At 48.5% G+C, this 14530-nt stretch overlaps 1 protein-coding gene across 9 annotated transcripts in view; it reads left to right on the plus strand.

The window, feature by feature from the left end:
* SMARCA4 (SWI/SNF related, matrix associated, actin dependent regulator of chromatin, subfamily a, member 4) overlaps positions 1-14530 on the plus strand; it is a 90020-nt gene that overhangs the window by 379 nt on the left and 75111 nt on the right. The window contains exon 1 of one of the 9 annotated variants that reach the window (XM_060415484.1): positions 53-107. The exons of the other annotated variants lie outside the window; for them this stretch is intronic. The gene's annotated coding sequence lies outside the window, so the exon portion shown is untranslated. Of the gene's footprint in view, positions 1-52; positions 108-14530 lie in introns of those variants that run through there. 9 annotated transcript variants of the gene reach the window in all.

Below are 14530 nucleotides of genomic sequence, written 5' to 3' on the forward strand. Positions count from 1 at the left end.
CGGCGCCCGGAGCCGGGCCGGGGTACGGCGGCGCCCGAGGGTCAAGAAGCCTGACCGGCACCGCGCGCGCGGGGAAGGCCACAGGCAGCGAGGCCTCGGCGACTACAGTATCCGCGGGACGGCGGGGTGGGGGCCAGGGCCGCGTGGAGGCCGCGCGCCCCCCGCGCGCGCTCTCGCCGGGGTCGCTGGACAAAGCGCGTTGCCCCGTCGGCGGTCCAGGGGCCCACATCCCGGTGTCCGCCGGGGCTGCAACAATAGCCAGACGTCCGGGCTTTTCTGGTTACGTTCTAACGGGTCCGACTCGAATGTTGCCTTTTGGCGAGCCTGCAGTCGGAGCTCAGTAGGAAAAACCCCAGGTGTGTCCAGCGTCGCCCGGACACGAACATTAGCAGCCCCCCTGGGTTAGCCGACCTGAATGGTTATTTTTTTAAAAGTCACGTCGTTTTAGATTTTCAAGGAAAGGTAAATAACTCTGCTAACCCCTTGCAAGTAGTGACTTGAGAACGTTTGCCCTGAAGCCGGGGGTCGGCAGCAGTGGGGAAGGACGGAGAGAACTGTTTGCCGTTAAAAGCATTGTTTTAGTTTTGCGTCCTTACCCCTTTCTGCCAATCGATTTTCCAGATTAAGGTTTTTATTTAAAACGCGAATCTTTCAGGAGAAGGTATTTTGTGAAGGTCTTGAAGACACTAGTCTTGATATTTTCCCCCCCTAGTGAATCATTGGGGAAAGTAGGGAATAAGCAGTGAGAGCCACTTCCTAAGAATTTGAAACAAGTTTTCACTTTTAAATGACAGGCCTGATTCAAGTTTGACTCCTGGCTGTTGCTGGTCACTTCGCTGTGTGACAGGAGGCAAATAGCTTAATCTTTTGGAACTTCTCAGTGTCCTCATATGTGAAATGAGAATAATGGCACAGATGGAGCCGGTGAAAGCCTGTAAAATGGTTCCTGTCAAGAGGGAAGCACTATCGTTGTTGTTCAGTCCAGTCTCTTCCATTCTTGTTCAACACATACTTGTTGAGCCCCAGCTGGGTGTTTGGTAGTTGGAGGTTGGGTGCCCAGAGCAGCCTGTTCAGTCTTGTAGGGGAACAGGTGGTAAGTGTGGGAACAACTAGAGGCCTGTCATGTGTGAGGAGCACAGCAGATTGGTGCCAGTGGTGGGAACCAGAGATCAGGTAGCTGCATGGAAGAGGGGGCTTTTACTCAGGGTTAGGGAGGACCCCCAGGTTGTGTTGGACCACTTGGGACCAGTCATTGCTCCCCTCTGCTGCTTTTGCACATGGTCATCTTGATCCTTTCTTGTGTTAGGAGTTACTCCTGTTTGTAATTACACATCTCTTCTCCAAGGGCCATCAGAGCTGTCTGTGTAATCTCTTTTAGTGTACCCTGGCCCAGTGTGTAGTAGGCCCTTAGGGAACATTTGTGGATGAAGGAGGAGGGTACTCTTGAGGATTGAGTAGCCCTGTGTGTGAAGTGCTTGGCCCAGGACTTGAGGGCGAGTTGCAGACAATAAATATTAGTTGCTGGCGCTGTGTTTTGCTTTCTTTTTTAATTTTTTTCTAAAGCTTTCCAGGCCATTTTCCCCAAACCTCATTCCCTCAACAGTAAGGGTGTGGGGTAGTAGTTAATAGGAGGTGGTGTTATGGAGTGCTAGTTCTGGAATTAGACCTCCTGGATTCACAGTCAGCTCTAAATTCTAGTTTGACCTCAAGCAGGACACTTACCAGTAGGTCCCCCAACTTGAGAAACAGATAAGACAGTGGTGCCAGCTCAAAGAATTGTTGTGAGGGTTGGAAAGATAGTATGGGAAGTGGTTTAACACTCTCTAGAGTCTGGCATGTAATGAGCTCTCAATTTTTCGGAGGTGGTTTTGTTCATACGTATGTATTTGTAAATTAACTGTTCAGAAAACTGAAAACATGAGTCATTCTGTATCCCAGAAACCCCAGGTTTGATGTGCTGGTTATATACATTTTCCTAATTTTCTTTAAACTCAATACATATACGATTATGAAAATAATAAGTGTTCCTCCTCATGCCACTTGAAATCATTTGTGCCCAACCCTTCAGGGGGCTTCCCAGGTGGCGCAGTGGTAAAGAATCCCCCTGCCAATGCAAGAGACCTAGGAGACATGGATTCGGGACCTGGAGGAGGGCTTGGCAGCCCACTCCAGTGTTCTTGCTTGGAGAATCCCATTGACAGAGGAGCCTGGTGGGCTATAGTCCATGGGGTCACAGAGTCGGACGTGATTGAGCGCACACGCCAGCCCTTCAGGAGATGTTGATTTTGCAGGTGTTTTTTGGGGGGGTGTTCATCGTGGGGTGACCTCATCATAGCTTTGGTGCAGGGCAGTGCAGTGGTTCCAGACTTCCTGTCAGTGAAAAGCACTCCAACATAAACACGTATTTATTTTTTTAAAACACATAATTTATTTATACACCTTTGCCTCTCTTGTGGGTCCTCAAAACATTGGGAGGTAACCGTAGACCAGCTCTCCGTCCCCACTGTTTATCTGATGTGGGAGAGTGGGAGGGACTCTGTGTATTGGGTGAATATCCCTTGAGAACGTTCTGCCAGTGAAGAAACTGAGGTCCAGGCATATTTCACCAGGGCCTCTGGGGTTGAACATCCAAGTCTGACTCCTGGGTTGGCCAGTTTCCCTTTTGGTGCCTCCAAGACATGGGGTGAGTCCTCAGACATGGCGACTGGTTTTGGCCGGCTCATCAGGGCTGCCGTGGCTCGGAGGGCATTCAGATTGACCCTAGACAGAGCACAACGCCCATGGCGCCCCCTGGAGTTGTGCGGGAAGTGGCCCACCCCTGCATTCCCCGTTCACATAGGGAACAGGCATGCACCTGCTGTGAACCTGGTGCTGTTGGGGGCTGGGGGCTCAGCCAGGAACAGGCAGACAAGGACCCTGTCCTCATTCACTCGTGCCCATCTCCTTACTTGCGAAGAGGGCTGGTCCAGTAATAGTACCCAACTTCTACGATTGTTGCAAGGACCAAACAACAGCAAAATGATGGATGACCAATGTTAAGTGCTTAGGAAAGAGCCTGACACACACGAGTAGACAGTTTGTCACTGTTGTTATTTATTAGGATCCCAACAACATCCTAGCGGGTTAAGATACAGAATAGATTTTTGCCCCATTGCAGTAGTTCCATATGTTTTCGAAGTGGTAGGAAAGGAATTGGTGCCTCCATTCTGTCCTTAATAATTTAAAAATGCTGTGCTTTGCAGTTTCACCATACGGCACTGGAAAGAGGGAAGTGTGTTAGGTGGCTTGGATTTTGAAAAATGTAAAAGTTCGTTTTCCCTTTCACATATCTCCTCGTAACTGGATTGGAACACTGGAGAATCAGAGTTTTTTTTTTTTAAAAGAATGCACAAAACCTACTCTAAAAGGGAAGTAACAGCACTCGAATATTGGTGAGGGGAGAGGTCTGAGGGTGAATCTGTGAGAACTGAGTTGAGATCATGTGAACTCTTATCTTCCAGGTGTCATCCCTAAGAAGCAGGAAGCTCATGGGTGTGATCAGTGATATCTTCGTGTTTGCTCTTGTGTGCTTAGTCATCAGTTGTGTCCAGCTCTTTGTGACCCCCATAGACTATAGCCTGCCAGGCGCCTCTGTCCATGGAATTTCCCAGGCAAGAATACTGGAGTAGGTTGCCATTTCCTACTCCAGGGGATCTTTCCAACCCAGGGATCGAACCCCCATCTCCTGTGTCTCCTGAATTGCAGGCAGATTCTTTCCTTGCTGAGCCATTGGGGAAGTTTTTCAGGATATGGATTTGATGGGCATGAGAAAGTGGGCCTCTGCTCATCTTCCTGAGTGGGAAGGGGCCTGGAGCTGCCTCCAGGCAAAGCTGGGTTTCTTGGGGGATTCCGTTTCCCACAGCAGAGGGAAGGGAAGGGTTGTAGTCAGTTCCCCTCAGGGAATGGGCTTTGTTGTCCTGGCCCCTTCCTGAAAGCCAAGACTGGTTTCCAGAGCTTGGTTTTGGGGCTCCGTTACTTTGCCTAAGGGCCATGTATTCATTTTTGTGTGTGGACACTTGTAACCCGGGAGCAGTCTTGAGTTTCGCTCACTGTGAAGTCTGCCAGCTCCTAGAGTGTGATAAAGAGGAAAGGCTTTCCCAGTGAGGACCTGCTCCAGAGCCCGGGGGATTGTACTCAGTATTTTGGCATAGCCTGTAGGGGAAAAGAATCTGAAAAGGGTTATGTACAAATATCACTGTGTTGTACACGTGAAGCTAACACATGGTCAGTCAACTAGACTGCAATTTAAAAAAGAGAGGATGGGCTTTAAAATGGCTCCCTGGGGTGGGGTAAGTTCTCCTTTCACTGGCGAGTTGCGCCTCGCTGGTTCAGGAAGCAGGTGGCTGTGTGGCAGTTGCTGCCTCACCTGGTACCGTGCGAGACGGGAGGGGGCAGGGTTTGCCCCAAAAGCCTCAGGATAGTTGGAGGGAGGGTGTCTCTAGTGCCCATGGCTACACTGATGCGCACGGGGCTCCTCCGTGCGCCGTGGGAGCTGCTACTGCTCCTGATGAACTCCGAGCGCACGTTGGACCCCAGCCAGGACTCCTGGCGCCTCCTTGGAATAGCCCCTGGAGGCTCTTGCCTCGGGAGTGCTCCCTCTGCTGCACTTTGTGCTCCTCTGGACTCTCCTCCTCCTGTGTCTTCTGTTCCTCAGCCGGCATCAGAGTCAGACAGGCTTGAGGCAGGCAGGACTGTCTTCCCACGTGACTTTGGGCAAACAGCCTCTTGGAGCATAAACCCCCTGTTTCACCCCAAGCGGATGTGAGTTGAGACCAAAATGCAGCCTGGCTGGGCTTTGCTAAGCCTGGTTCCAGGGCTGGTTGCCCCCAGGGAAGGGACACTTTTTGTATTTCTTTTTTTGATAATTCTATTTATTTATGGCTGTGCTGAGTCTTCATTGCTTCTCATCTTATTTCTCCAGTTGCAATAAGCAAGGGGCGACTCTTTAGTTGCAGTGCTCGGACTTCTCATTGCTGTGGCGTCCCGTGTTGCGGAGCACAGGCTTCAGGTGTGTGGGGTTAAGTAGTTGCGGCACGATGGGCTCTAGCGCACTGGCTCAGGGGTTGTGGCGCACAGGGTTAGTTCCTCTGTGGCATGTGGGATCTTCCCAGGCCAGGGATGGAACCCATGTCTCCTGCATTGGCAGGTGGATTCTTGAGCCACCAGGAAAGCCCCTTATATTTCAAATGGCATGGCACGTGCTAGCTGAGGCCCTTCCGGTCACTTTGGTCCTCCATGTCTCCTCTTTTTCTCTCACTCTCACATCCATTCCATCTGCCGGTTCAGAAAAATCTTCTAAAATCACCGTCAGACCATGTCACTGCCTTACCTGGAGTATACCAGTGGTTTCCCATTGCACCTTGGGTGGACTTCTGCTTCCTCACTACTGCCCTCGAGGCCTGTGATCTGTGCTCTTCCCCCATCTCTGGTCTCATCTGCGGCCTCTCCCTTCTCGCCTGCTCGTCTCCTTCAGGGTCCCACCCCAGGGCCTTTGTACTTACTGATCCTCTGCCTGCCCACAGCCACCGGCTCCCATCGCACTCCAGATTTCTGCTCAGATGTGTCCCCGTCACTGAGACTCCCAGGCCACCGTGATTGGAAGCGTGCCTCCCGTCAGCTTGACTGGTGACCCTGCTTGATTGTGCATAGCTCCTCCAGCCACTAGCAGTGTGTCCTGTTCATCTGTGTCACTCAGTTGTCGGTTCCACCAGGCAGAGACTTTGTTCTCTGCTGCATGCCCAGTCCCTGGAACCCAGCTCAGGGCGAGTTTGTTCTCCCTAAGTGTTTGGAGGTGGCTGGAGGGCCTGTCACAGCACGGCCACACTTGCACTTTGTGTGTCCCTGTTGTAGGGGAATTTCTCTCCAGCATCTCCAGGAGTCGCAGCTAATGCTCAGTGTGAGTACAGAGCAGGCCTCACAGCACGCTCCGTGGTGGTCTTGCTGTGCATCCAGTGGGGCTCAGTTAGCCTTAACAGAGGAGAGGAGGAGAGTCTGCCCAGGTTTCAGAGGCAGAGCAGGGTCAGGACTGAAGCTGAAGCTCCAGTACTTTGGCCACCTGATGCAAAGAGCTGACCATTGGAAAAGACACTGATGCTGGGAGGGATTGGGGGCAGGAGGAGAAGAGGGTGATAGAGGATGAGATGGTTGGGTGGCATCATCAACTCAGTGGACGTGAATCTGAGCAAATTCCGGGAGATAATGAAGGACAGGGAAGCCTCGCGTGCTGTAGTCCATGGGGTCGAAAAGAGTCGGAGGTGACTGAGTGACTGAACAAGGGTCAGGACAGAACTGTAAAACTTGTTATGGTTACTTGCTGTGTGTTTATGTTGGGTCACCTGGAGTCTGCTGTGCTCAGTTGCTAAGTTGTGTCTAACTTTGCAACCCCATGGACTGGAACCCGCCAGGCTCCTCTGTCCATGGAATTTTCCAGGCTAGAATACTGGAGTGGGTTGCTGTTTCCTCCTCCAGGGCACATGGAGTCTGGATCATAGTGAAAAGAGTTTGTTTGAGATAGGCAGTGTTTGTGTTCTGGAGGGTAGACAGTTTTATCTCCTTGCCAGATTAGAGCTTGAATTCCCTGTGGGCCTGGTTGCCTGCGTGTCTCCTGCCATGTTAAAAGTGGGGAGGTGCTCTTCAGTGGTTTTCAAATGAATGAAATACTTAAGGGCGGAGTGGGAGGGGGAGGGTTCCAGTGCATCAAATGATGTATAATTCCCAATGCTAAAAATAATACTCGCTAACAGTTTGGCATGTCTACCTCTTAGGCAGGCCTGAGAAGACATTGTAATTTATCATCATCAGGACATGGGTTTTTAGTTTCTGAAATTTATTCTCTTTTAAATGCAGGGCAAGTTTTTGCTATATGTTGCAGGGAAAATGTTTGCCCCAGAACAGCCCGCTTCGGGGCAGCTATGGGCTCAGGAATGTGCTATTTTGATGTGGTCCCTGAAACCACAGGTGCCCCGACCCACACGTCCTTGCTGGTTTGAGGACTGCTGCACCCCACAGCCTTAGGTCAAGCGTGGAGGATTTTATTAGTTGTGGAATACCTAGGGAGAATCTCATTTTGTAGTTTAAATGTGACGAATGAGGCTGGATTTGCTGAAGCCACCTGGCCAAGCTGCCTTGAACTCTTTCTGAGCTCCAAGTCATGACTTGACTGCTGTGGAGCTGCTGCTGAAATGTGTCTTCAAACAGATTTCTCCACACCCCAGAGACAAAGCAGCAGCTATCCTGGGAGCAAACTTAAATATACAGCCGGTTTTTAGGCAAAATGGAAAAAAAAACCCTTAACTGATCATCTCAGTAAGCAGATTTCAGAGGGTCCCCATCGCCTGTTAGCAGCCTGTCCTGCTGCGGTGATCAGCCACCATGATCCTTTTAAGAGAAATCGTGGTCCTTGGAAGAGAAGCACTAAGGCCGGTACGAAAGAAGAAATGAGACCTCTGATACTGAAGCAGTCTGGTTCCACATCTGAACATCAGCACAGCAATTTTGGTGAAGTTGAAAGTAGATGGAAAATAACACAGTCTCCAAACGCTTTCATTGTCCTTGTTTATTTCCCCAGAGACACTTCCTGGTCATCTTTTCTGGGTGTTGACTTCCCAGGTATTTTGTCTGACCTAGGCTTTTTTTTTTTCCCCTTAAAAAGTGTGTGTGTGTGTGTGTGTGTGTGTGTGTGTTTAAATGCTGTTTACAGAAGTAATAGATGGTTAAAACAAACACATACAAAGAAAAAACTCTAGAAGTCTGTGATGTGGAACGTGTTAAGCTCCCCATCACACGCCTCCATAGCGAGCCACTGGCAGTTTGGTACATGTTTTCTTGGGGCTAGCTTCTATGCTTGGATTAACATGAGGAAATTGTTATTCTTAGCAAAACAGTGCTCAGACCTACACCCCTAACTTTGACGGTACCTTCTTTCCCCGCTTCATTTTGGACCGTCTCCATATACATATGTACAGTGGTCCCTCAATCTTTTTTTTTTTTTTTTTTGAACTTGCTCATTTATTTACCTGTTTTGGTTTTGATTGCCTGGTTTGATTTGCTGGGTTTTGATTGCTTCTTGCACCCTTTCTCCAGTTGCAGGCAGAAGCTATTTCCCAGGCTTCCCATTGCAGTGGCCTCTCTCGTTGCGAAACACAGGCTCCAGGCACATGGGCTTCAGTGGTTCCAGCACTTGGGCTTCATAGCCCCCCGGCAGGTGGGGTCTTAGTTCCCTGGCCAGGGATTGAGCCCATTGCCTTCCACTGGCAGGCAGGTGGCCCTCCAGGGAAGTTCTGCAGTCAGCCAAGGGAAGGAGCCTCCCCGTGATTTCTTTGTGACTGATGTGTCCTCAGTAATAGTCACACAGAAGCAAAACATAATCCCCCTGAATTTTGAAATATTCCTTTCTTTCTTCCATGACCTTGAAGCAGTTAAGGAAAACCTGCTTTCTCTCGTCACAGTACTTTTGACACCAAACATGTTTTTTTTTTTCCCCCACACCAAACAGTTCTCCAGTTCTCCAGGTTTGTAAGGACACCATTTGGGTGTCCAGCAGTTCATTTGAATTCTGACACTAACCACCCAGAGTTATTGGAGACCTCACCGGTCAGGGGTTCAGTCCCACAAGACTGATGCCCCTTCAGATGCCAGCTGCAAGTAGTGGGTGGGTTTCCAGGTTATCCGCACTCCTGTCCAGCTTGGTTACAAACAGGGATTCCCATGATGCCCTTGGCAGGTTTGGTGGTTTGCGCTGCTGCTGTTTAGTCGCTAAGTAGTGTCCAATTCTTTGTGACCCCATGGCCTGTAGCCCCCAGGCTCCTCTGTCCACAGGATTTCCCAGGCAAGAATATTGCAGTGGGTCACCATTTCCTTCTGCAGGGAATCCTACTTATGTTTACTGGTTTATAAAGGCTACAGAAGAAGAGCCAGCAGAAGAGAGAGGTAAAGTGAGGTCCAGAAAAGTTCTGAGTGCAGAAGTGTCTGTCCCCATGCAGTTGGGGTGCAACACCGTTTTGGCACATGAACGTGTTCACCAACCCTGAAGCTCTGTGAACCCCGTAGTTTAGGGTTTTTGGTGGTTTGTCACATAACCATGATCTATGAACTCAGTCTCCAGCTCCTCTCCCCTCCCTGGAGGATGGAGCTGAAGTTTCTAAACTATTAACGTCTTTCTTCTCACCAGCTCCCATCCTAAAGTTATTCAGGAGTCCACCAGAAGTAGCCTCATTAGAACCAAAGACTGTCCTGTTTCTGAGGGAATTCTAAGGGATTTTGGAGCTCTGTGTAAGATAATCTTATCACCCTTATCACTTAGGAAATTGCATGGGTTTTAAGAACTCTGTCAAGAACTGAAGGTAGAGACCACAAATACATTATTTCTCATTGTCACAGATAGACATAGATTTCTTAAACAGAACCCCAGAACCATTAATTGTAAAAGAACAGACTTGATAGTTCAGTTCAGTTGCTCAGTCATGTCTGACTCTGCGGCCCCATGGACTGTAGCATGCCAGGCTTCCCTGTCCATCACTTAACTACTTGAGCTTGCTCAGACTCATGGCCATTGAGTTGGTGATGCCATCTAGCCATCTCATCCTCTCTTGTCTGCTTCTCCTGCCTTCAGTCTTTCTGAGTATCAGGATCTTTTCCAGTGAGTCAGTTCTTCATATCAGGTGGCCAAAGTATTGGAGTTTCAGCTTTAGCATCAGTTCTTCCAGTGAATATTCGGGATTGATTTCCTTCAGGACTGACTGGTTTGATCTTGCAGTCCAAGGGACTCTTAAGAGTCTTCTCCAACACCACAGTTCAAAAGCATCAATTCTTCGGCACCCAGCCTTCTTTATAGTCCAACTCTAACATTCATACATGACTCCTGGAAGAACCATAGCTTTGACTAGATGGATGTTTGTCTGCAAAGTAATGTCTCTGCTTTTTAATATGCTGTCTAGGTTTGTCATATCCTTTCTTCCAAGGAGCAAGCGTCTTTTAATTTCATGGCTTCAGTCACCATCTGCAGTGATTTTGGAGCCCAAGAAAATAAAGTCTGTCACTGTTTCCATTGTTTCTCCATCTATTTGCCATGAAGTGATGGGACTGAATGCCATGATCTTCGTTTTTTGAATGTTGAGTTTTAAGCCAACTTTTTCAATGTCCTCTTTCACTTTCATCAAGAGGCTCTTTAGTTCTTTTGCTTTCTGCCATAAGGGTGGTGTCATCTGCATATCTGAGGTTATTGATATTTCTCCCAGCAATCTTGATTCCAGCTTGGGCTTCCCTGGTGACTCAGCTGGTAAAGGAATCACCTGTAATGCGGGAGACCTGCATTTGATCCCTGGGTTGAGAAGAACCCCTGGAGAAGGGAAAGGGCACCCACTCCAGTATTCTGGCCTGGAAAGTCAGACACGACTGAATGACTTTCACTTGATATATTGGACATCATTAAAATTGTTAATTAAGAACTTGTTTTCATCGCTGAGAGACAGTAATTGTAATCACTTATCCTCAATAAAATGTAGTGAAAGCTTAGAGCCTGTGTACAAGTGGATCTTTCGGTGGCCATTGAGCCTGTGAGAAGGCACAACACCGTTAGTCACAAGGGAATAGAAACTAAAACCGTAATGAGGTTCGATTATACCCTCACCAGAACGGTTACAAACTAAAAAGACCCACAGCACCAAGTGTTGAATTAGAGGGACTGGAATGCTTACTCTGCTGCTGCAGGGAGGGCAGTGAATGTGATTATTTTGCTAATTTGGAAAACTGGCAATATCTGCCAAGCTAACGTTATTATGCCTCCCTTATGACCAGCAGTTTCCCCCCCTGGACGTGCACACAAGGGAAATGTGCGCCCACATCCACCTACTGACATTGTTCACATCGGCTTTACATCTGCTGGCCAAAACCTGGGAGCTCGGGGTCTGGGAATAGGAGAATTGATGGCTGTCCCTACAGCATGGATGCTCCTCTCAGAGCTGACGTTGTGCAGAAGTAAACTGTGTGACCCTCCTTTCAGATGGAGTTCAGTGGCAGGTGACACTAACCTACAGCGAGAGAATTGGAACAGGGATTCTGCTGGGAGGGTGATGGGCACGGCTGGAACCAGGCGCCATGGAGCTGCCGTATCTGGTCTAGGACTTGTGTAGCCGTACAGCTAGGATCCCAACACTTCAAGTATGCTGCCACCCGAGAGGCTACATTGAGGGCTGGAGGGCTGCTCCCTGCTTCCCTTTGCCTGTACTCCACACCCACGCGATGCTGTAGGTCTGCCCTCCTGTGTCCATGGGAGGTACGAGCAGTGCCTGACAGGTTGCTTTTTTTTCTTAATGTTTATTTTGGGTCTTAGTTACAGCATGCGTGATCTTTGTTGCAGTGTGTGGGATCTTTCATTGAGGTGCACAGACTCTCCAGTTGTGTCACACAGGCTCAGTAGTTGTGGTGTGCGAGCTTGGTTGCTCCTTGGCGTGTGGAATCTTTGTTCCCCGACCAGGGCTCGAACTTGCGTCCTGTGCATTGCAAGGCGGATTCTTAACCACTAGGCCACCAGGGAAGTCCCACATTTTTTTTTTAAATTGAGGTATAGTTGTGTGTGTGTGTGTGTGTGCACGCGCATGCTTAGTTGCTCAGTCACGTACAACTCTTTGTGACCCCATGGACTGTACCCTGCCAGGCTCCTCTATCCATGAGATTCTCTAGGCAAGAATAGTGGAGTGGGTAGCCATTCCCTTTTGCAGGGGATCTTCCCAACCCAGGGATTGAACCCAGGTCTCTTTCATTGCAGGTGGGTTCTTTACTGTCTGTGCCACCAGGGAAGCCCGAGATATTTACAGTATTACATTAGTTTCAGATATACAACATTGCGATTCAAACGTTTTTCTACATTGTACTCCATTTAAAGTTATCATAAAATATTGGCTGTTAGTCCCTGTGCTCTACACTATAGCCTTGTAGTTCATTTTACACGTACTAGTTTGTACCTCCTCATCCTCTACCTGCATCTTGCCCCTCCTCCTTCATCTCTCCCCGCTGGTAACCACCAGTTTGTTCTCTGTATTTGTGAGTCTCTTTTCTGCTTTGTTATATTCATATGGTTTACTTTTAGGTTCCCTGTGTAGGTGATAACATAGAGTATTTGTCTTTCTCCTAATTGACTAAGCAGAGTACCCGCCAGGTCCATCCATGTTGCAAATGGCAGAGTTCTGTTCTTTTCTGCGGTGGGGAAATATCCACTGTCTAGACGACTCCTCCATCCGTCTGCTGGTGGACACTTAGGTTGCTCCCATGTCTTGGCTGCTGTAAACAATGCTGGGAGCATTTGGGTGCGTGTTTTTTTTCCTGCATGTATTCTTGCCTGCTTTGTTGTAGATTAACTGACCATCGTTGCATGGTTTGCTTCTGGGCTCTCTATTCTGTTCCATCAATCTCTGTGTTTCTGCGCCAGCGCCATACTCTTGATTACTCTGGCTTTGTAGAGCAGTCTGAAGTCAGGGAGCATGGTACCTCTAGCCCTGTTTTCTTTCAGGATTGCTGTGGTAATTCGGGGTCTTTTGTGTTTCCATACAGATTTTAGAATTATTTGTTCTAGTTCTGTAAAAAAAAAAAAGCCATGGATATTGTGATAGCGATTGCATTGAATCTGTAGATTGTCTTGAGAGGTTTGGTTATTATCTTTCAGTCCACGAACACAGTGTCTCTTCTGTTCGTGTCGTCAGTTTCACTCATCCTTGTGTGTGTGTGTGCGCGCGAGATTCCTGGTTGTTTATTTTGGCTGTGCTGGGTCTTCACTGCTGCACGGGCTTGCTCTGGTTCTCAGTATGCGGGCTTCTCACTGCAGCGGCTTCTCATTTTGGAGCACAGGCAGATTTTAGGGTGCATGGGCTTCAGTAGTCGTGACGCACGGGCTTACAGCAGCATGTGAAATCTTCCCGGAGCAGGGATTGAACCTGTGTCCTGTGCACTGGGAGGCAGATTCTTAATCCCTGGACTCCCAGGAAAGTTCTTCAGTTTCTTTCGTTAGTGTCTTAGAGTTTTCTGAGTACAGGTCTTTTTAAATCATATCAGATTTTGCTTCCAGATGAATTGGTCTCGAATTTGTTTGTTTTTTTTTTTTTTTTAAGTTTGATTTTTCCTTGAGCACATTGGGTTTGGGATGTGTGGGGAAGGGATTGTGAGCACATTCTCTCACACTCCTGTTGGGTGTATTTAAAGTTCATCTCCAAGGCTCCTGGAGCTTTGGAGGAGACCAGGGATGCAGGCAGAATGGAGAAATGTTTGCTCGTTTGGTTGGGTGTGTTCCCAGGCCGGGGGGAGTATTTGGCCCTGCCGAGATTTCTCATCCTCTTTGTTCCCGTTATTTAGTCATGAAACTGGAGTGAAGAAGTATGGCCTTTTGATCTGTTATCCAGGATGATATACCCCCCACCTGTCACAGGAAGACCTTTTTTTTTTTAATCGAGGAAATTAAAAATGTTCCTGTACTGGGACTTCCCTGGTGGCCTAGTGGTTAAGACTCCATACTTCCCAGAAGGAGGGGGCACGGGTTCGATCCCTGGTCAGAGAACTAAGATCCCACATGCCATGCCATGTGTTGTGGCCAAAATATTAGAAAGTAAAATAAAGCATGTTTAAAGTATCCCCCAAAATGTTCCTGTACCTTTTCAAGATTTATCCTTGAAATCAGGAGAGCCTAGTAAAATTTAAGTGAAAGTCACTCAATTGTGTCTGACTGTTTGCGACCCCATGGACTATACAGTCCATGGCATTCTCCAGGCCAGAATACTGGAGTGGGTACCCTTTCCCTTCTCCAGGGAACCTTCCCGACCCAGGGATCAAACCGGAGTCTCCTACTTTGTCAGGCGGATTCTTTACCACTGAGCCACCAGGGAAACCTGACCTTCATGGGAAAAGAATCTAGAAAAATGTGGATATATGTATATGTATGTATCCACTGATTCACTTTGCCAGTTCATTTTGCTGTACAGCAGAGTGATTCTGCACAGCAGAAAGGAACACAACACTGAATTAGTGCTGCTGCTGCTGCTGCTGCTGCTGCTGCTAAGTCGCTTCACTCATGTCCGACTCTGTGCGACCCCATAGATGGCAGCCCACCAGGCTCCCCCGTCCCTGGGATTCTCCAGGCAAGAACACTGGAGTGGGGTGCCATTTCCTTCTCCAGTGCATGAAAGTGAAAAGTGAAAGTGACGTTGCTCAGTCGCGCCCGACTCTTCGCGACCCCATGGACTGCAGCCCACCAGGCTCCTCCGCCCATGGGGTTTTCCAGGCAAGAGGACTGGAGTGGGGTGCCATTGCCTTCTCCGAACACTGAATTAACTATATTGCAATTAAAAAAAATAAAAAGCAAGAGGGGGACTTTAAAATAACAGGATGCATCAGGCCCAGGAAACTTGGTTGAACCGCTAGAATTTGCAGCTTGAAGACTACTAAATGATGAAAAGGTCCTAAGTATGATTCTCTGAAGGGAAACCGTGCCTGGGATGTGCTGAGTAGT

This window comes from Ovis aries, chromosome 5 (assembly GCF_016772045.2).
Source record: "Ovis aries strain OAR_USU_Benz2616 breed Rambouillet chromosome 5, ARS-UI_Ramb_v3.0, whole genome shotgun sequence".
Classification (NCBI taxonomy): domain Eukaryota; kingdom Metazoa; phylum Chordata; class Mammalia; order Artiodactyla; family Bovidae; genus Ovis; species Ovis aries.